This window comes from Piliocolobus tephrosceles, chromosome 1 (genome assembly GCF_002776525.5).
Source record: "Piliocolobus tephrosceles isolate RC106 chromosome 1, ASM277652v3, whole genome shotgun sequence".
Taxonomy (NCBI): domain Eukaryota; kingdom Metazoa; phylum Chordata; class Mammalia; order Primates; family Cercopithecidae; genus Piliocolobus; species Piliocolobus tephrosceles.
Window position 1 is genome coordinate 125,236,818 of NC_045434.1, and position 22,632 is coordinate 125,259,449.

At 36.3% G+C, this 22,632-nt stretch overlaps 1 pseudogene; it reads right to left on the minus strand.

The window, feature by feature from the left end:
• Positions 1-9,334: 9,334 nt before the first annotated feature.
• On the minus strand, positions 9,335-15,502 carry LOC111555168 (annotated as a pseudogene).
• Between the last annotated feature and the right edge of the window lie 7,130 nt (positions 15,503-22,632).

Consider the following 22,632-nt stretch of genomic DNA (forward strand, 5'->3'; position numbering starts at 1 on the left):
CCTGGGTTCAGGTGATTCTCATGCCTCAGCCTCTCGAGTAGCTGGGATTACAGGCGCCCACCACCATGCATGGCTAATTTTATTTTATTTTTTTTAGCAGAGATGGGGTTTCACCATGTTGGCCAGGCTGGTCTGGAACTCCTGATCTCAAGTGATTGGCCTGACTCGGCCTCCTAAAGTGTTGGGATTACAGAGGTGTGCCACCACGCCCGGCCCTCATCATCATCATAACAAAGCTGGCTCAAATGCCTCCTTACCTGTAAACTCTTCACTAGTCTCCACTCCACCAACCGGCCTCTGTCAGTGTTACTGTAGCTCTTCCTCTTATTATTGGCACTGGCATTGGACTTCAGAATGGGGAGGCTAGTGCTGTGGTTGAAACTTCTCTACGAGATTTCAAGCTTTAATGACAGACATCCTATACTCAATATCTTCGTATTTCCTTCAATGTCTAGCACAGTGACAAGTATATGGCAGGTCACCATAAAACTTGGCTGAAAAGTCAAAGATCATTGACAATTGGGAGTATGTGTTGGTGTTAAACACATCTGTAGACATGTAATAAATCAAGGTGTAGGCATGTGCATGATCAGTGCAATTTCAGTGATCTCCCTTGATTTGGAATTCAAGTGCCATATATTCTTTAGGCATGCACTACTGTCAATCCCCAAAACTCTGATTTTTGGAATCTTTGGAAAGCTAGCACTATTTATTATTGTTAGTATCATTCTAATATATTTTTACTATTATGGTCTTTTGACATTTATAGGGTACTTTTTATAACATACTGTATTATCTTGCTTATCTTTGATTCAGTCAAGCACAGACTTAATTTGGGAAAACCCCATTTCTAATATAAATACTAGCACTACATTATTGTATAGAGTACCATTAATAATTAATTTGTCCATATTTTCTTTGTTTTCACAATGAAAGAAATGCTGGGAATGCTAAGCAAATATTTAGCTTTTATTTTGCTGGCAAGTGGTTTAAATTGATTTGGTTTTGTTAATGTCAGAATTCAACAGCGCATTGGTTAAGGGTGAATTTGGAGCTTCAGAAGTCAGGGAAAAAATACCCACAAATTATGACAAAAAATTTTGTTTAAATTATTTTCTTAGTCATTTACAGATCTTTCTTCATGCATTCGTTCCTTCTTTTAAAAGAGAAAATTCAATAAGAGAACCATCCAACAGCTAAATAATCCAGTGTGTGCACCTTCAGGGCCTTGTGCATGTAATAGAACATCTTGCCATGGTAAAGCGGCTCCTTCAGAACATACTGCAAAAACATTAAGCCTTTTTATTGCATTACATAGATCCAGATTGTGTAGAAAGCTCAGTTTTAAAGTAGTTCTTCTCTCCTTAAATCTCATTTTCCTCTCTTGGTAGCAGAAATTGTGTTCATAACCCTGGTTAAAACATCTGATATTCAGTGGGAAATTCTCCCCTCATTTATGGTTTCTTGTCATCAAGATTGTCTCTGGTGAGGCCTGAATGTGTCTCCTTCAGTCTTAGGGAATTGGAAAGTTCCTAACCATACCTGGGCAAAACAGGCCAGAAATGTTCCAGGTCTGAACAATGACCCTTGTCCTGCCCTCAGTCACCAAGACATACCCCATTCAGCTGGCCTTAGGGGAATGGGATTTCAAAGCTGCCACGACCGCAGTAGAACACAGGACCCTACACACCATGATTTGTGATCATTTTCTTCTCTACAAATGCCAGTTGTCTCATCAATTTTTTTTTCCCAGTGACTTTAGAGTCACACAAAGCTTCCTAAATTCAGTTACTCTAGAATAGTAATAGCTAATATTTATTGAGTGCTGACTATGTACTAGGCACTGTGTCCAACATTTTACATAGATTATCATCTTTGATCTTCACAACAAACCTTTTTTTTTAAATAAGAGGTTTAATGAGGTATAATTACATACCACAAGGCTCACCATTTTAAAATGTAGAATTCAATGGTTTTTATTTACAGAGTTCTGCAACCATCATCACCATGTAATTTTTTTTTTAGTTTAATGATAATCTTGTTTTACTATTTAAATTACAATATGCAAGTTGTAGCTTTTCCTTTTTAAAATTAATTAATTAATTTTCTATTGCCATTTAATAGCTGTACATATTTTTGTGGTACATGCGATAATTTGATACATTCATATAATCAAATTAGGGTAATTGGGATATCCATCACATTAAATATTTAGCTTTTCTTTGTGCTAGAAACATTTAAATTATTCTCTTCTAGCTATTTTGAAATGTATGATAGATTAGTGTTAACTACAGTCACTTTACTGATCTATTGAACACCAAGTCTTATTTCTTCCATCTAACTGTGTATTTGTACCCAATTAATCAATCTCTCTTTATTCTCTCCTCTCCCACCCTTCCTGGCTTCTGGTAGCCACCAATTTACTCTCTATCTTCATGAGAATCTACTCTCCATCTTCATGAGATCCACCTTTTCAGTTCCCGCATGAGTGATTACATTCAATATTTGATTAAACATGCAATAATTTTTTTTCTGTGCTTGACTTATTTCACTTAATATAATGGTCTCAAGTTTTGTTGTAAGTTATCTGAGAAATCTCCAAACTGCTTTCTACAGAGGCTGAACTAATTTACAGTCCCACCAACAGTGTATAAGCCTTCCCTTTTCTCTACAGCCTTGCCAACATCTGTTGCTTTTTGACTTTTTAATAGGAGCTGTTCAGACTGGTGTTAGATGGTATCTCGTGGTTTTGATTTGCATTTCTCTGATGATTAACAGCATGGTACTTGTCCACAAACACATAGACCAATGGAACCCATTAGAAAGCTCAGAAATAAAGCTACACACCTACAATCATCTGATCTTCAACAAGGCTGGAAAACATAAGCCACAGAGAAAGGACTACCTATTCAATAAATGGTGCTGGGATAACTGGAAAGCCACGTGCAGAAGAATGAAACTAGACCTTTACCTTTCACCACATACAAAAATTAATGCAAGATGAATTAAAGATTTAAATGTAAGGTCTCAAACTATAAAAATTTTAAAGGAAAACCCAGGAAATACCCTTCCCAAAATTGACCTTGGCAAAGAATTTATGAACAAGTACCAAAAAGAAATTGCAACAAAGCCAAAAATTAACAAGTGGGACCTAATTAAACTAAAGAGCTTATGCACAGGAAAAGAAACCATCAACAGAGTAAATAGACAACTACAGAATGGGAGAAAATATTCACAAACTATCCATCTGAGAGGAACCTAATATCCAAAATATATAAGGAACTTAAACTAACAAGCAAAAAAGAAATAACCTCACTAAGAAGTGGGCAAAGGCATAAATAAGACTTCCAAAAGAAGACATATAAGCAGCCAAGAAAAATGTGAAAAAAAGTTCATCTATGTCTTTTAATTGGAGAATTTAGTTCATTTACATTCAGTGTCATTATTGATAAGTAAGGACTTAGTACTGCCATTTTTAGTACTGCCATTTGTTTTTCTGGTTTTCTGGTTGCTTTATAACTCCTTTCTTCTTTTCTTCCTTTCTTACTGTCATCCCTTGTGGCTATGTAATTTTCTTAGTTGTAGTATGTCTTAATTTGTTCCTTTTTATTTTTAGTGTATCCATTACAGGTTTTTGCATTGTAGTTACCATAGGGTTACATAAAACATCTTATAGCTATCATAAATTATTTAAAGAGATAAAAACTTAGATTACAAAAAAGAGTAAAAACAAACAAAAAAAGTAAAAAACCAAATAAAACGAAACCACCATACACTTTAACTCCATCTCCCCCACATTTTGACTTGTGTTTGTCTCAATTTACATAATTTTAGATTGCCTATCTCTAAACAGGTTGCTGTCTGGTGATAATCTCAGTGTTGCGTATATATATATATTTTGGTTTTCTGTGTTAGAGAGTGAATCCAGCTGTGTCTACACTGCCATTTTGGAAGTATGAATCTCCTAATTTAGAATGCTTTCATCACCCTTAAAAGAAACCCCAAGTCCATTACTTGTCACTCCCATTCTCTTTTTCCCCCTAGCTGTGACAACCATTAACTTTTCTGTTCTTATACATTTTTTCATTCTGGCCATTTTGTATAAAAATAATCATACAATAGATGACTTTTTGTGACTGACTTCTTTCACTTAACATAGTCTTTTCAAGTTTTTTTTTTTTTTTAATGTTGTGACATGAATCATACTTATTTTTCATCTGGCTCCTCAGTAGCTTCTCAGGAAGCCCAATCCCATAGTGTAATGTATAGTATTTCCTGCAAATTGAAGAGCAGAGAGCAATTCAATGAAGGCAAGTAGTCAACTAAGACAGAGATAGAAGGCAGTCAATAAAATCTGAAAAACCACACAAAGTTTGTGTCCAAACCATAGCGAGATTGAAGTTGCTTAATTAAAAGTTTATTTTTTAACTGAAGATGTGTTACATGTTCAGTATGAAAAGTGTAGAATATATAAGGGAACAAAAAGAAGAACATTTAAATGACCTGTAAACTTCTTCTCTCTTGTAACTCATTTCACCTTTTTGTTTACAGTTTACAGTAGTCCTCCATTACCCACAATTTTGCTTTCTAAGGTCTCAGTTACCTCTGGTCAACTGTGGCTTGAAAATAGGTGAGTACAGTGCAATAAGATATTGAGAGAGAGAGAGGGAGAGAGAGAACCTTCACATAAATTTTACTACAGTATATTTTATTGTGCCTAATTTATAAATTAAACTTTATAATGAGTAGGTATGTATAGAAAAAAATAGTGTATATAGGATTTGCTACTATTTAAGGTTTTGGACATTCACTGGGGGTCTTGGAGCACATTCCTAGTGGATATGGGGAGACAACTGTATTTTCTTCTACATGCGTACATATATCTTTTTACAATATATAAACATTTATTACTTATAATGACATTATGCTATACCCAATTTCAATTGTTTCCCTTTTTTTTTAACTATACCATAGAGTTCTTCATTTATTCAGTATTATTTTACCACCTAATTTTTACTAGTAAGATGGTACTATAAGAATGTGCCGTATTTTTTGATAAATCTTCCATTTCATGGTACATATCTAGTGGTGTGGTGAACATCCTCATTCCTCTATTTATAAAGACTTCAGTAATCTAGGTTTTCAGCTGAATTTCCTGGAAGTGGGTTCATGCTATATAGTATGACACCTTTTAATTCTTTTAATCCATGTTGCCAGATTATATCTTAGAAAAATGTTGCTAATTAATGTTCCAAATAACAATTAATAATAGGGCCTATTTTTATGCACGAACCCTGAATATTATTATTAGAAAGCCTTTTCTAAGTTGGTTGATGAAAAACAGTATCTTATTGTAATTTTAAAGTTGCATTTATTGATTACTAGTGAGGATGAGTATTTTATATACATTTCTAGACAATTTGTTATTCTTGTGTGAATTGCCTATTTGTGTTCTTCATAATAATTTTAATTGATGAAGATTAGTGGTGCTTTGAGGTCAGAAATACATCTTATTTTTGCTGGAGCCTGTTTTCACCAGTGTTGCACCCTGGATCTAGCCCGTGCTAGGACCTAAAAGTATTTGTAGAATGAAAGAATGAATGATAATCCACTATTAAATTTTTACTGGTTATTAATAGAAGGGAATCAAATTAATGTTGCATACATTTATTTAGTGAGCAATGAATGCCATTTTCTCCACAAAAAAGTTTTTCTCTGAAGAAAATTTAACTTCTTTTCAACAATAACACCATTTATAGCCTGAATGGATAAATACAAGATTGGACAGATTTGGCTATTTTCATGTTTGTTTGTTTTTTTCTTTTTTCTCAGCAACTGTCAGATTTTTCTATTCTTGCTAGCTATTTTGGAATACTAGGACGCAATTAGGGATTTGTTACCTCATTTCATTATAGAAAATGAAAGCACCAAAATAAAACATCTCAAATACTCATCATTTCTGAGAATATTCTACAAATTTGTGCTTTCTCTGGATTGCATTCCACAACTGAAACAATACTCAAACTTTTTTGAGCTTAATTGTACTTAAACTGATCTACTTTTTTTTTTTTTCCAGAATATTTTGTTTTCAGCAGAACTTCTATTTTCATTGAATCTAGGGATATGAAAGTGACATATTATAGATGTAGAGTCTTTCACACCATTGCACTTGCATATATATGTGAGTAGGTGTATGTGTATACACAAACATACTTATATTTCTTTTGGGCAAATTATTTTTCTTGTTAACTTTTCTCAAAAATCCTGTTACGAAGAGAAAGTAGAAGCCACAATTTTTTGAGGCAGCTCCTGGTGTCATACATACAAACATATTCTGTGATCTGCATTGTATAAAAAACCCTTGTTTACCCTGCATCCCACTTCAGTTTCCGTTCCAACTCTGCTCCTTCTAAAAGAAAACTGATCTCCATTGATCACCCTTACTTCCTGTTTTCTTCCCAAACTATTCCAAGTGGGCTTTGGTTTTGGCATTGCTGTAGAAGCAGGTTTTCTAGATCTCCTACTTCTTCCTTTCCAGAGTAAGTGTGGAGCTAGTAACACTTTTCCAGTGTTCCCAACCTCTCCTGGGACTCTCTAGGACTGGGAGCAGGCAGAATTAGCAGGCCAGGTCACATTGGTCAGACACATTTGAACCCACTAACTAAAAATTCATCACCAGCCTGGCCAACATGGTGAAACCCTATCTCTACTAAAAATACAAAAATTAGCTGGGTGTGGTGGCGGGCACCTGTAATCCTAGCTACTCAGGAGGCGGAGGCAGGAGAATCGCTTGAATTCTGGAGGCGGAGGTTGCAATGAGCTGAGATCAGGCCACTGCACTCCAGCCTGGGCAACAGAAGGAGACTTTGTCTCAACCGCCCACAACCCCCACAACAACATCAAAAAATCGTAATGTAGACATAGCTGTGGACTCTTGATTTCCATAGTGGAATTTGAGAAAGTGCTCCTGGTATTTAGTGAGCAGGGGCCAGGAATGCTAAACCATTTGCAATATATAGGACAGCTTCACCAAAAAGGAGTTATCCTGCACTGTTATCAATTATACCCTCCTTGAAAAATACTTATCTAGAGGAGGAAACTAATTCCCTAGTAACAAAAGTTGAGATTGCAGAAATCAGAAGACTGGACAGAGTTAAAGGGAAAAAGCAGATATTATGACCAGGAAAGACAACTGGGAAAATAATATATACCCAAATCTAGCTATACTTAAAAAAGGAATTAGAAAAGGGGAAGATGCTTTGTCGTTATTAGATCAGAAACTGTGGCAGAGGTCCAAAGAAATCTTAGGTAGAAAGAGAGGGGAAGATATGAGAGGGCAGACTGAATTGTCTGTAGACCCTGCTGAGAAGCAGGATCCAAAAAAAAAAAACTGTTGAGAGGTAGCTCTTAAAGCTGAATGTGAAACATTCATAATATAGACAATTGGGAACCCACTATCTTAAGGACTGAGACTGCTATTTTGAGTAGTTACAAAGATTCTGGACAGATTATAGAGAAGAGTAGGAAGATCAGTAGAAAATACTGGAAGAATTACAAGGGAAGTATCAATATGACAGTTTTGGATGAACTTCATGCTGGATAAGTAAATGAAATAGACTTCTAAGGGAAGACACAAACATAATGAGGCATATTATGGAGGAATCAGGCAGGAATAAAAGAGAATGAGTCCAGTTTGATGGGGAACAATGACTTGAGTGGGATTGTTCTACTCAGAGAGGAGAATGTGAACAAACTATTTGAACCCTACATTCAGATTGGGTCTCTGAAATCTAAAGCTATAGCCATGACCAGAGTCTATGCAAAATAACAAACCCAGAATTAACCCGATGCCGTGTGTTGGGAGTAAATTCTTAGGAGATTATGGATACATGCTTCATGGATCCACGAGCCTATTCCCTCAACAGCACCACCTTAGCCTTGAATGATGAACAAGATAAATAGAATGTTAGGCAGCTTACCTACATTGTCTCCTATGTCTGGCACACACATTTAAAGCTAGGAGCTTGTATACACTAAAGCTCCCACAGAACTTGGCATCAGTTGATAGTCCTGGACTGCAAGCCTGACTGCAAAACACAGAAAAACTAAAAAATAAGTTTAAATCCCTAACATCTAGAAGGCCTGTATAAAAGGAGGCTATCGTGGTCAACTTCCGTATTCGCCCCCTCTCCCCACCTTCCTCTCCCCGGCACATAGGCTGGTGCCTGGAGTCCTTGTCTGTGTAACAGCTACTTACCTCTGCATAATACCAGCATAAGCAGACATGAAATGAACAAGGTCAAAATCCCAAATGACCTACGGTTTAAGGTCATTCACTCAGACCACAGCAGGTAAACACCAAACTCACATGGCATAAAACAGGTCACTGCCAGTCTCTAAATTTAAAACCCAAACCAAATTGTACCACAAAATCTTAAATTCCTCCTATGGCTTAAACATTTTCACGGGCAATTTACTTCCCAAATTTCATTTATCTTTGCAATGTTCCTAACCGATACACCAGATGTCTTGGTCCCAGGTATGTATCTCCCTGCTGTAGTTTCCTCTGGTTTTCATCTATTCTTTTAAACATGGCTCTTCTGATCTCCATCTCAGGAATTGTTTTTGATTCTTGAAAAAAGAGAGTTGAAACACCGGGCTATTTTGACAACTTATATAGGATCCTCAAATTCTAGAACTCCCATTGTTACAGTACTTTTCTAAATAAAGCCATAAATAAGTAAAGCCAAATATTAAGTATATAATTTGAAAGAAAATCATATAGAAAGAATACCTGTAATTCTATCATATAGAGATAATAGTCAATAACCATTTATTTTCTTTAGAGAGGTATAGACACATTATGTACATGTATGTATATACATATATTTTATAAAACTATAATAGTTGACAATAGCATGTATTGACATTTTCCAGTTTTAAAATAAGAATATATTATTATGGTGTAAAATTTGTTAACAACCCGATGTTATTCATATGATATTGTCCCTTATTAGACATTTAGGTTGTTTCCTTTTTAAAACTATTATTATAAACAACTCTTTAACATTATTTTTAAATCAAGAGGACAGTTAGTTCCACCTGTAGATATTTTTTTCTACCCTCAAATTGTTAATTGTATTGTATTGAATAGCCAATCCATCATATATGCACTGATTTGAAATATCTTTATCATGTACTAAATTCATATTTGTGTCTGGAATTTTTATCAGATTAGTGGTGCAATAAATTCATAGTTGCTGATTTCAGCCAAGTCCTTATTACTTTTTTGTATATCTTCATGCTTGGCTTCCACTTTTATTCTCCTCAGGTATTAGTTTGGAACTTCACTATAGTCAATGCTCCCTTTTAATCTTGGTGCTAGTCTCTTAACTTTGTCATCAGTAAGATAAAGGCCACAAGTGGGAGCTATGACAATGGAAATTTATGCTGTCACAGTTCTAGGGGTTAGAAGTTTGAAATCAAGGCATGAGCAGGGCCATGCTCCTTCTAAACCCTGTATAAGAGAATTCTGTCTTGCCTCTTCCTAGCTTCTGGAAGCTCTTGGCAATACATGGTGATTCTTTAGCTTGCAAATGCAGCACTCCAATCTCTGCCTCAGTTGTCATGGCCATCATCCCTCATGTGTCTTCACATTGTCTTCCTTGTGTGTGTGTGTGTCCAAATTTCCCTCTTTTATAAAGATTGCAGTTGTATTGGATTAGGGGCCCACCATAGTCCAGTATGATATCATCTTCACTAATTACATCTGAAACAGCCTTATTTCTGAATAAGGTCACATTCTGAGGGAGTGGGGTTAGGACTTGAACATATATTTTGGAGGAACACATTTCAACCCATAGAAATCTCTCCTCCAACCGCACACCACCCACATTCGCTCTCATTTCACTCTCCTCTTCTATGTGTTCTGAGACTTTTCTCTATCAACCAACCACTCTTTTGGCATTTTCATCTTCTGCCTTTCCATTAAAAACTCCCCTGCGTTCTGACAACACATCGCTCTCATGTCCCTTTCTTATCCCTCTCCTATTCAAGATACGAAGTTATCCCTTCCTTGAACTTGAACCCCGCTTTAGTCATAATTACACCTTTCTCTCATTCTTTATATATTAGGTCTCTTCACTTCTATCAATGGCATTAACTGCTTAGGGTTTTCAGAAAGAATTGCCACTGTTGTCCTTTGACATGAATCATTGCGTGTAGAGGACAATTAAAGAAAATCAAGACTGAGTTAAGATGTAAATATTGATTCATTTTGATTTGATTTTTATATATGGTGAGACAGAGTCTAGTTTTATTCTTCTATGTATGGTTATCCAGTTTTCTCAGCATCATTTATAGAAGAAACTGCTTTCTCCTTATTGTATTTTCTTGGTATTTTCATCCAAAATGGGTTGGCTGTAAGTGTGTGGATTGGTATCTGGGCTCCCTCTTCTGTTCCATTGTTTTTATGCAGTACCAGCTGATTTGTTGTCAGGTAGCATGATGCCTCCAGTTTTGTTCTTTTTGTTCAAAATTTCTTTGGCTATTTGGGGTCTTTTGGGGTTTCATATTAATTTTGGTACTTTTTTTCTATTTCTGTGAGGAATGTCATTGGTATTTTCACAGGGATTACACTGAATCTGTAAATTGCTTTGGGTAGTACGGTCATTTTAACAATATTGATTCTTCCAATCCATGGGCATAGAATATACTTTTATTTAAAAATAAAGATACTACTAGACAAAAAAGCTGTAAAGCTACTGGAACAAAACACTGGAGAAATGCTCCAGTACATTGATCTGGGCAAAGATACTTTGAGTAAGCCTCAAAAGCACAGGAAATAAAATCAAAACTAGATAAATGGGATTTCATAAAGCTCAAAAGCTTCTGCACAACAAAGAAAACAATCAAAAATTGCATAGACAACCTACAGAATGAGAGAAAATATTTGCAAACTATCTATCTGACAAGGAATTAATAATCAGAATATATAAAGAACTCAAACAACTCAGTAGTAAAAAACCAAATAATTGATTAAAAAATGGGCAAAAGATCTGAACAGACATTTCTCAAAAGAAGACATACAAATGGCTAACCGATATATGAAGAAATGGTCACCACCACTAATTATCAGAGAACTGCAAGTCAAAACCACAATGAGATATCATCTCACTCCAGTTAGAATGACTTTTGCAAAAAAAGACAGAGAATAACAGATGCTGGTGAGAATGTAGAGAAAGGGGAACCCTTGTACACCATTAGTGGGAATGTTAATTAGTACCTTCTTTTTTCGAAAAGACACCTGCACTTATATGTTTCTTGCAGCACTATTCACAATAGCAAAGTCATGGAATCAACCTAAATGTCCATCAATGGTAGACTGGGTAAAGAAAATGTGGTATGTATACACCGTGGAATATTACACAGCCGCCAAAATGAAATTATGTCCTTTGTAGCAACATAGATGCAGCTGGAGGCCATCATATTTTAAAAACATAACTAGTGAGATGGTTGCTGATGCTGTGAAAAGTGCTGCTATGATTATCATACTGATTCCAACAGGAATAGTTTGGTTGAGACCAGTAAGGGTCGAAATTCAACCACAATTGCCCCAGTTATGAAATCCTACAGCCTGGAGTGCATGTACAGCGAACTAACAAATATAGACGAAGAAGAATACAAAGAATCTGAACGAACTGTCACTCCTGAAAGTTCCATAAAGTGGTCTGTACCAACAGACAAATGAACAAGGAGTAAAAAGCCAGAACCACGGGATACTCAATCCAAAATCAACCACTCTTGCAAAATCAACACAAAACCAAGACAAGCCTCTGAAGATATTTAGAAACAGTGTTACAGCATGGAACATCCAGAAGTAATATATAAGCTTTACTGTCTTTTGGAACTCTATAGGAATGTCACAGAAAAATCCTGTTAGAAACAAAGTTCTATAGGAAAATTGCTAAGAAGTGGCCAATTATTTTTTCTACCATGTTGAGTGAAGTTTTGCATTTCTCATTCCCAATGATTGAATTATGCATCTTTTCTTTCTACTTCTTCTTGGTGTTTAAGAAGTTCAGCTTGGGCCAACACAAGTTATTTTTTGCAATCAGTGTATAAACTGGATGTTTCTCTGTTGGTTTCATTATTGCTGGTTGTATATTGGGTACATTAGGCATCCTCACATTGCCTAGTGGAGGTCTGAAGGGATTGTTGAGATCAGGTCCAAAAGAAAGGAAATGAATATATCCAAGAGATGTCTGCACCCCCATGTTTGCTACAGCACTATTTACAATACCCAAAATATAGAATAAACCTAAGTGCCCATCAATGGATAAATGAATAAGTAAAATGTAGTATATACACAATATTATCCAGCCGTAAAAAGAATAAAATCCTGTTATTTGCAGCAGCATGAATGGAAGTGAAGGACATTATGTTAAATGAAATACACCAAGCACAGAAAGACAAATATAGGATGTTCCCACTCACATGTGTGAGCTAAAAAGGTGGAGCTCATGAAGATAAATAGATTTCCAGAGGCCAGGAAGCGTGGGAAAGGAGGGAATAAAGAGAGATTATTAATGGGTACAATTATATAGCTACTAATAGATAAAAGAAATAAGACCTGGTGCTTGATAGATCAGTAGGGTGACTAGAGTTAACATTAGTCTGTTAAACATTTCAAAATAGCTAGAAGAGAATAATTTAAATGTTTCTAGCATAAAGAAAAGTTAAACATTTAATGTGATGGATATCCTAATTACCCTGATTTGATTATATGTATGTATCAGATTATCACATGTACCCTGAAAATATGTACATCAATTATGTCTCAATAAAAATAATTTTAAAAAATATGTAAATGTTTGATAGTTGGCTCAAATCCTTCCTGAGTATCCAATATTTTCCCCCATGAACCTGACAGTGTTAGGTTAATATTCATGAATCAGGAGAATCATGATGGTGTGCCCTGGATGCTTGGAATGTCCTTAAATTGTGGTAACAGAGAATTTTAGATACATTACATTATAAAAAATTATTTTGTCACACTAACCTTAAACTAACAAAGATTTGAGAACTTGATTAAGTTATCTTTCTATCCCCAGGACCTAGCAGAGTTTGGAACCTATTAGGTGACCAATAAATATTTTCTGATGAACGGGATCATGGATAAGCAAATGATGTCTATTCTGAGATAGCTGGTGTTACAAGATGGTTTGTCCATATACAGATCTGTTTTACACATTCATTTCATTAATGCAGTACTTTAACCAGGAAACGGGCCATTCAAGGTAAAGGTTACATAATACAAAAGAAAATGGAATTTTCCAACCAGATATTCTGTGAAGCATTGTTCATATATTATAGGAGGTAAAAATAAATTACTTTTAAAAAAAGTGCTTGTGTGCAAATAAGTTTGGGAAGGACTGAGCTTTTTTGCCTCTTATTTATTTAGGTCTTTCACATCTTTATTATTTTATTGATATTATTTTTAAATTGATAGATAAAATGGTGTATATTTATGGTGTACAATATACACATGTTGTGGAATGACTAAATCTAGCCAGGAAGGTTTTTCTTTCAGTGCAGAAATTCTTAGAACTCACAAGTTATTTAGATTTGCATTTGGCTGCATGTGACAGAAATCTGATTGCATAGAGATAAACAAGTAGGAGTTTATTTTTCTTATGTAGAAAAATAAATGCAGACACAGGCATCCAGAGTGGAACGTCAGTTCCAGGATGCCTCCGGTGTGCAGTCTCCTTTCTGAATTCTCCTGCAGCCTCCCTGGAATAGTGTGGGGCTTTCTTTCTTATGCTCACACAGTGGCTGCTGCACTTCTAGGCAGGAAACACAGGAAAGACTCAGGGGCAGAAGGTGGAAAACAGGAAATATGTCCCTTTATTTCTGGAAAGAAATATATTTTTCTCAGTTGTCCACTGAGTTACCTTGTGCTTATGTCTCACTGCCAGGAAATAATAGGTCATGCAGCTATCCCTAGCTGTAAGTGAGTCTGGAATAAGGAGTATTTTTAATTGATGCATTGCTGCCCTAAAGCAAAATCAAGGATCTGTTAGTTAAGAGAGGAAGAGGGAATGGGTATTGGTCTGGCAACCAACAGTGTATAAAACTAAGGTGTATTGTGACTTCCCAAAAGGGGGAATATAGTCATATGTGTTATTTCTTCACTCTATTTTTCAAGATTTCCTTTGAGAAGGCTTTACAGGTATTCTGGCAAGAACATAATTGACATCATGACCGGAAGGTAGCCTGTCACTGATTTTAATCTTCCCAGCATATAATTCTGTCCTCTCTTAGGTAAATAATCAGAGACATTAGCTTTTTTCAGACTGCATTTCTGAAGAAAATGGGCCTTACATTTCTTAGGTTACAATACTCTAGGCAGGTCTAGGTCAACTGATAAGGATGCTGCCGTATCAGGGAAAGATCTCAAGCAGGAACACATGGTATCTATTTAAAGCAAACAAACAAACCCTAAGTAGAGCTAATCTCTGCTTTGTCCGACTTCTTAATTCTCACAGTGAATGACATATACTGGAAAAATTATCCACCAAGATAGTTTTTGTTTAACTGAGGTGGATTGATGGTAGCAATGGTCTTGATTTGTTTGCTCCTTCCATTAAAGACAGAGTCTATACTAGCCTTGGCATGGATCTTGTGTGGAACCAACAGTGTGCCAATTCTGAGCCCAGGTCTTTAGAGGCCCTGTGTGTTTCTTCTTGTTGCCTCTTGCTCCTCTCCCTTTGCCATGAGAATAGGGAAGGATGAACCTGCTGGTGAGCAGCCATGTGGAATACAGCAAGATGGCACAGGCTTGTGAGCAAGTTCATCCAGGATTGACTATTTAATTGCCCTACAGCTAGCAATAGACACATAAGTAAGTCTTGATGAGCTCGGCTTCCATCAACAAAATGCTTAGCCAACCTAAACACTTGTGAGTAACAAAAGTTTATTGCTATATGCCAGGGAGATTTTGTGTTTTCTGTCATGGTTGTTACACGGCATTACTGTGGTGACAGATAACTGATACACTAATCCAGCTGAGAAGGGATGTTGAACAAGTTGTGAATAAATTGGAGTGTCTGGAACACTATTACTTACCTAAAAGCCCCTGCTATTGTGTCTCTTCTCTGCATTTCTTGCCTCAACTTGTTTTGAAAATTGCATCCTAACTTGTATATGAATCTCCTGAATATTCTTTGCTCTTTATTTAGTATTATCTTTACCACATCTTTTGAATGTTGTAGGCAACATTACTCTTTTAAAAATAACTTTTATTTTAAAAAATGAATATTTTAAAATCATATAGTAAGTACTTCTGTCCCACCACACAGAATGAGTAGTTCTTAACATTTTGTTACATCTGCTTCAAGTCTCCTGTTTTATGACAGCATACTCCTACATGTAAACTTGTGACCCTCTGATCTCCCAACTCCCCAATCTCATAACCCTTCTCATTCCTGGGGTCAGCCATTTGACAGATTTAGTGTGAATCCTGCCAATGCTTTATAAAAATACATTAAAATACTATGTTTATAAACAGTTATTTTAAAATGTAGGTTTTATTATTATTTGGGTATGGTGAGGCCAACAGATGAGGACCCAATTGCCATTGAAAAGATAGTTTATTACAGTCCCCAAGGGGAAGGCTATACCTCACCATGTAGGGGCCACAAAGGGAAGCACCAAGGTCAGTCAGCAGTCAGAGAGAGCTAGGGGAAATCACCGCAAAGTCTTTATTGTGGGTTCTGCAGAAACAAGTGAGGCAAGATAAATGGGCTTAACATTGGCTAATTTGAATAATTCCAGCTGGCTCAAGGGTATAGGGGTTGTCTCTAGTTGTCTGGTAGGCCCTGGGGTGATTAGGGCAGGGGAATGGTGGCCCTAAGTGAAAGAGCCCTATGGGTGCCATATAAAGGAGGTGGTGGTGGGGTGGTCTGGGCTCTGGATTGGTTGGTTTGCATATGAAAAGTACACTCACAGGAAAGTCTTTTACTGTCTCTAGCAACTAGCTAGCCCTGGGAAGGCCAGTTTCTTCAGGGTCAGCAAAGCCCCCACCATGTGAAAGCATTAGAAACATAGAAAATAAAAAAACAGGATTACTACAACATTGCATATCTATAAGGTATTACATTCCATGCATTTTTATAGACTGTTTTTAGAGAAGTTTTAGACTCACAGAAAATTGAGTGGTAGGTACAGAGACTTCCCATATATCCCCTGTCCTATACATGTGCATCACCTCCCACATCATCAACATCCCCTATCAGAGTGGTATGTTTGTTACAATTGGTGAACCTACATTGACACATCATTATCTTCCAAAGTGTGTAGTTGACATTAGAGTTCCCTCTTGGTATTGCACATTCCATGGGTTTGAGCAAATATATCATGATGTTTCCACCATTGTAGTATCATACAGAATAGTTGCACTTTCCTAAAAATCCTCTGTGCTCTGCCTATTCATCTCTCCTTCTCCTCCTCAATCCCCTAACAACCACTGATCTCTTTATTGTCTCTGGAATTTTCTCTTTTCCAGAACGTCATGTAGTAGGAATCATACAATATATACCATTTTCGTGTTGACTTTTTTCACTTAGTAATTTGCTTTTAAGATTCTTCTGTCATTTATTTATTTATTTATTTTGAGGCAGAATCTCGCTCTGTCGCCCAGGCTGGAGTGCAGTGGCACCATCGTGGCTCACTGCAAGCTCCACCTCCCGGGTTCACGCCATTCTCCTGGCTCAGCCTCCCGAGTTGCTGGGACTACAGGCGCCTGCCACTATGTCCGGCTACTTTTTTGTATTTTTAGTAGAGATGAGGTTTCACCATGGTAGCCAGGATGGTCTCGATCTCCTGACCTCGCGATCCATCTGCCTCTGCCTCCCAAAGTGCTGGGATTACAGGCGTGAGCCACCACGCCCGGCCTAAGATTCCTCTGTCTTTTCATGGCTTGATATAATTTGTTTTCTTTTAGTGCAGACTAATATTTCGTTGTCTGGATATACCATCTTTTTATCTACTCACCTTTTTATTTTTATTTTTATTTATTTATTTATTTTTGAGAGGGAGTCTTGCTCTGTCGCCCAGGCTGGAGTGCAGTGGCCAGATCTCAGCTCACTGCAAGCTCCGCCTCCTGGGTGCACGCCATTCTCCTGCCTCAGCCTCCCGAGTAGCTGGGACTACAGGCGCCCGCCACCTCACCCGGCTAGTTTTTTGTATTTTTAGTAGAGACGGGGTTTCACCGTGTTAGCCAGGATGGTCTCGATCTCCTGACCTCGTGATCCGCCCGTCTCGGCCTCCCAAAGTGCTGGGATTACAGGCTTGAGCCACCGCGCCTGGCCCCATTCACCTTTTTAAAAACCTCTTGATTGCTTCCAAGTTTTGGCAATGATGAATAAAGCTTCAGTAAAACATTTGTGTGCAGGTTTTTGCGTGGTGGTAAGTGTTCAACTTCTTTGCACAAGCACTAAGGAGTGTTATTATTGATTGTCTAGCAACCATATACTTAATTTTGTTAGAAACCACCAGACTGCTTTCCAAAGTGGCTGTACCATTTTATATTCCCACTAACAGTGAAGCAGAGCTCCTGTTGATCCATATACTCTCCAGCCTTTGTTGTTGTCAGTGTTCTATATTTTTGACATTTGAATAGGTGTGTAGTGGTGTTTTATTGTTGTTATAGTTTGCATTTCCCTGGTGACATGGGATGTAAAGCATCTTTTCAGATGCTATTTAGCATCTGTATATTTTCTTTAGTGAGGTGTCTGTTAAGGTCTTTGGTCCATTTTTAATTGAGTAGTTTCTTTTCTTTCTTATTGTTGAATTTTTGAGTCCTTTGTGTTTTTTGGTTAACAGTCTTATCAGATGTGTCTTTTGCAAATATTTCTCCCAGTCTGTGGCTTGTCTTCTTATTCTCTTAACGTTGTCTTTTGCAGAGCAGACGTTTTTAATTTTAATGAGGTCTGGTAAATTAATCATTTATTTCATGAATTGTGCCTTCAGTACAATATATAAAAAGTTATTGCCATACCCAACCTCATCATCTCCTATATTGTCTTCTAAGAGTTTTATGATTTTGTACTTTACATTTAGGTCTATGATGCATTTAGAGTTAATTTTTGTAAAGGGTGTAAGGTCTGTGTCTAGATTCACTTTTTTTTCTTTTTGCATGTGGATGTCCAATTGTTTCAGCACCATTTGTTGAAAATGACTCTTTGCTCCATTGTATTGCCTTTACTCCTTTGTCAAAGATTAGTTGACTATATTTATATGTGCCTATTTCTGGACTCTCTATTTTTTCCCATTGATTTATTTGTCTAGTCTTTAGCCAGTACTAAACTGTCTTGATTACTTTAGCTTCATAGTAAGCTTTGAGGTTGGGTAGCGTCAGTCCTCCCACTTTGTTCTCACATTGTGTGCATTTTAAAATCTTATATACCTTTCTTTTTCCTTTTGTTTAATTCAAAGGTAAAAGCAGTATGCTTTTTAAACAAATTTTTAATTTCCATAGGTTTTTAGGGAAACAAGGGGTATTTGGAACATACAATGTTTGGGTTTCCATTCCTGGAGTTACTTCACTTAGAATAATAGTCTCTAATCCCAACAAGGTTGCCTGTGAATGCCACTAATTCATTCATTTTTATGGCTCAGTAGAATTCTATCATATGTATTTATCACAGTTTCTTTGTTCACTTGTTGATTGATGGGCATTTTGGTTAGTTCCACAGTTTTGCAATTGCAAATTGTGCTGCTATAAACATACATGCACAAGTGTCTTTCACATAATGACTCTTTTCCCTCTGGGAGATACCCAGTAGTGGAATTGCTGGATCAAATGGTAGTTCTACTTATAATTCTTTTAAGGAATCTTCACGCTGTTTTCTATAGCAGTTGTACTGGTTTACATTCCCACCAGCAGTGAAGAAATGTTCCCTTTTCAATGCATCCATGCCAACATCCATTATTTTTTTACTTTTGAATTATGGCTGTTCTTGTAGGAGTAAGTTGGCATTGCATTGTGGTTTTAATTTGCATTTCCCTGATCATTAGTGATGTTGAGCATTTTTCATGTGCTTGTTGGTCATTTGCATATCTTCTTCTGAGAATTGTCTATTCATGTCCTTAACCCACTATTTGAGGGATTTTTTTTTCTTGCTGATTTGTTAGAGTTCCTTGTAGATTCTGGATATTAGTCTTTTGTTGGATGTATAGATTGTGAAGATTTCTTCCACTCTGTGGGTTGTCTGTTTATTCTTCTGACTGTTCCTTTTGTCATGCAAAAGCTCTTCAGTTTAATTAAGTCCCAGCTAGTCCCATCTATTTATCCTTGTTTTCATTTCATTTGCTTTTGGGTTCTTGGTCATAAAATCCTTGCCTAAGCCAATCTCTATAAGGGTTTTTCCAATGTCATCTTCTAGAATTTTTATAGTTTCAGGTCTTAGATTTAAGTCCTTAATCCATCTTAAGTTGATTTTTATATGAGGTGAGAGATGAGGATCCAGTTTCATTCTCCTACATGTGGCTTGCCAATTATACCAGCACCATTGGTTGAATAGCGTGTTCTTTCCCCACTTTATGTTTTTGTTTGCTTTGCCAAAGATCAGTTGGCTGTAAGTATTTGGCTTTATTTCTGGGTTCTCTATTCTGTTCCATTGGTCTATGGGCCTCTTTTTATACCAGTACCATGCTGTTATAGTGGCTATGGCCTTATAGTATAGTCTGAAATCAGGTACTGTGATGCCTCCAGATTTGTTCTTTTTGCTTAGTCTTGCTTTGGCTATGAGGGATCTTTTTTGGTTTCACATACATTTTAGGATTGTTTTTTCTAGTTCCATGATGAATGATGGTGGTATTTTCATGAGAATTGCCTGAATTTGTAGATGGCTTTTGGCAGTATGGCCATTTTCACAATATTGATTCATGAGCATGGGATGAGCTTCCATTTTGTTGCATCCTCTATGATTTTTTCAGTAGTTTTTTGTAGTTTTCCTTGTATAGGTCTTTCACGTCCTTGGTTAGGTATATCCCTAAATATTTATTTTATTTTTGCAGCTATTGTAAAAGGAGTTGAGTTCTTGATTTGATTCTCAGCTTTGTTGCTGTCGATGTATGGGAGAGCTACTGATTTGTGTACATTAATTTGGTATCCTGAAACTTTGCTGAATTCTTTTATTCTAGTAGGTTTTTGAATGAATCTTTAGGGTTTTCTAGGTATACAATCAAATCAACAGCAAACAGTGGCAGTTTGACTTCCTCTTTACTGATTTGGATGCCCTTTATTCCTTCTTCTTGTCTAATTGCTCTGGCTAGGTCTTCCAGTACTATGTCGAATAGAAGTGGTGAGAGTGGGCATCCTTGTCTTGTTTCAGTTCTCAGAGGGAATGTTATCAGTGTTTCCCCATTCAGTATTATGTTGGCTGTGGGTTTGTCATAGATGGCTTTTATTATATTGATATATGTCTCTTGTATGCCGATTTTGCTGAAATTTTTAATCATAAGAGACGCTGGATTTTGTCAAATGCTTTTTCTGTATTTATTGAGATGATCATGTGATTTTTGTTTTTAGTTTTGTTTATGTGGTGTATCACATTTAGTGACTTGTATATGTTAAACCATCCCTACATCCCTGTTACAAAACCCATTTGATCACAGTGGTTTATCTTTTTGATATGTTGCTGAATTCAGTTAGCTAGTATTTTTTAAAGAATTTTTGCATGTATGTTCATCAGGGATACTGTTTTTGTAGTTTTCTTTTTTGATTTTGTCCTTTCCTGGTTTTGGTATTAGGGTAATACTGGCTTCACAGAATGATCTCGGGGAGGATTTCCTTTCTCTATCTTGCAGAATAGTGTTGATAGGATTGGTACCAATTCTTCTTTGAATGTCTGATAGAATTTAGCTGTGAATTCATCTGGTCCTGGACTTTTTTTTGTTGGTAATTTTTTTATTACAGTTCCAAACTCACTGCTTGTTATTGGTCTGTTCAGGGTATTTAATTCTTCCTGATTTAAGCTAGAAGGGTTGTAACTTTTCAGGAATTTATTCATCTCTTCCAGATTTTCTAGTATATGCATGTATAGGTGTTCATGGTAACCTTGAATGATCTTTTGTATATCTGTGGCTTCAGTTTTAATATCTTCCCTTTTGTTTCTAATTGAGCTTATTTGGATTTTCTCTCTTCTTGATTAATCTTGCTAATGATCTATCAGTTTTTTATCTTTTCAAAGAATCAGCGTTTTGTTTCATTTATCTTTTGTATTTTGTTTGTTTGTTTCAATTTCACTTAGTTCTGCTCTGATCTTCGTTATTTCTTTTTTTCTGGTGGGTTTGGGTTTGGTTGGTTTTTATTTCTCTAGTTCCTTGAGATGTGACCTTAGATTGTCTATTTGTGCCCTTTCAGACTTTCTAATGCAGGCATTTAGGGCTAGGAACTTTCCTCTTAGCACCACCTTTGCTGTATCCCAGAGGTTTACATAGGTTGTGCCACTATTGATGTTCAGTTTGAGGAATTTTTCAATTTCTATCTTGATTTCATTGTTGATGCAGTGATCATTCAAGAGCAGGTTATTTAATTTCCATGTATATACATGGTTTTGAAGGTTCCTTTGGAGTTGATTTCCAGTTTTATTCTACTGTGGTCTGAGAGTACTTAATGTAGTTTCAATTTTTGAAAAATGTATTGAGGCTTGTTTTGTGGCCTATCATATGGTCTATCTTGGAGAAAGTTCCTTGTGTTGATGATAGAATGTATATTCTGTGGTTGTTGTGTAAAATATTCTGGAAATATCTGTTAAGTCCATTTGTTCCAGGGTACACTTTAAATCCACTGTTTCTTTACTGACTTTCTGTCTTGATGACCTATTTAGTGCTGTCAGTGCAGTATTAAAGTCCTCCACTATTATTGTGTTGGTGTCTGTCTCATTTCTTAGGTCTAGTAGTAATTGTTTTATAAATTTGGGATCTCCAGTGTTAGGTGCATATATATTTAGGATTGTGATATTTTCCTGTTGGACAAGGTCTTTTATTATATAATGTCCCTCTTTCTTCTTTTTAACTGCTGTTGCTTTAAGGTTTGTTTTGTCTGATGTAAGAATAGCTACTCCTGCTTGCTTTTGGTGTCCATTTGCATGGAATGTCTTTTTGCACTCTTTTACCTTAAGTTTATTTGAGTCCTTATGTGTTAGATGAGTCTCTTGAATGCAGCAGACAGTTTGGTTGGTGAATTCTTACACATTTTGCCATTCTGTATGTTTTAAGCGGAACATTTAGGCTATTTACATTCAACGTTAGTATTGAGATGTGAGGCACTATTCCATTCATCATGCTATTTGTGGCCTGTATACCTTAGTTTTTTTTTTTTTTTTTATTGTATTTTTGCTTTGTAGGTTCTGTGAGATTTATGCTTCAAAGAAGTTCTGTTTTGATGTATTTCCAGGATTTGTTTCAAGATTTAGAGCTCCTTTTAGCAGTTCTTGTAGTGATGGCTTGGTAGTAGCAAATTCTCTCAGCATTTGTTTGTCTGAAAAAGACTGTTATCTTTCCTTCATTTATGAAGCTTAGTTTCACTGAATACAAAATTGTTGGCTCATAATTGTTTTGTTT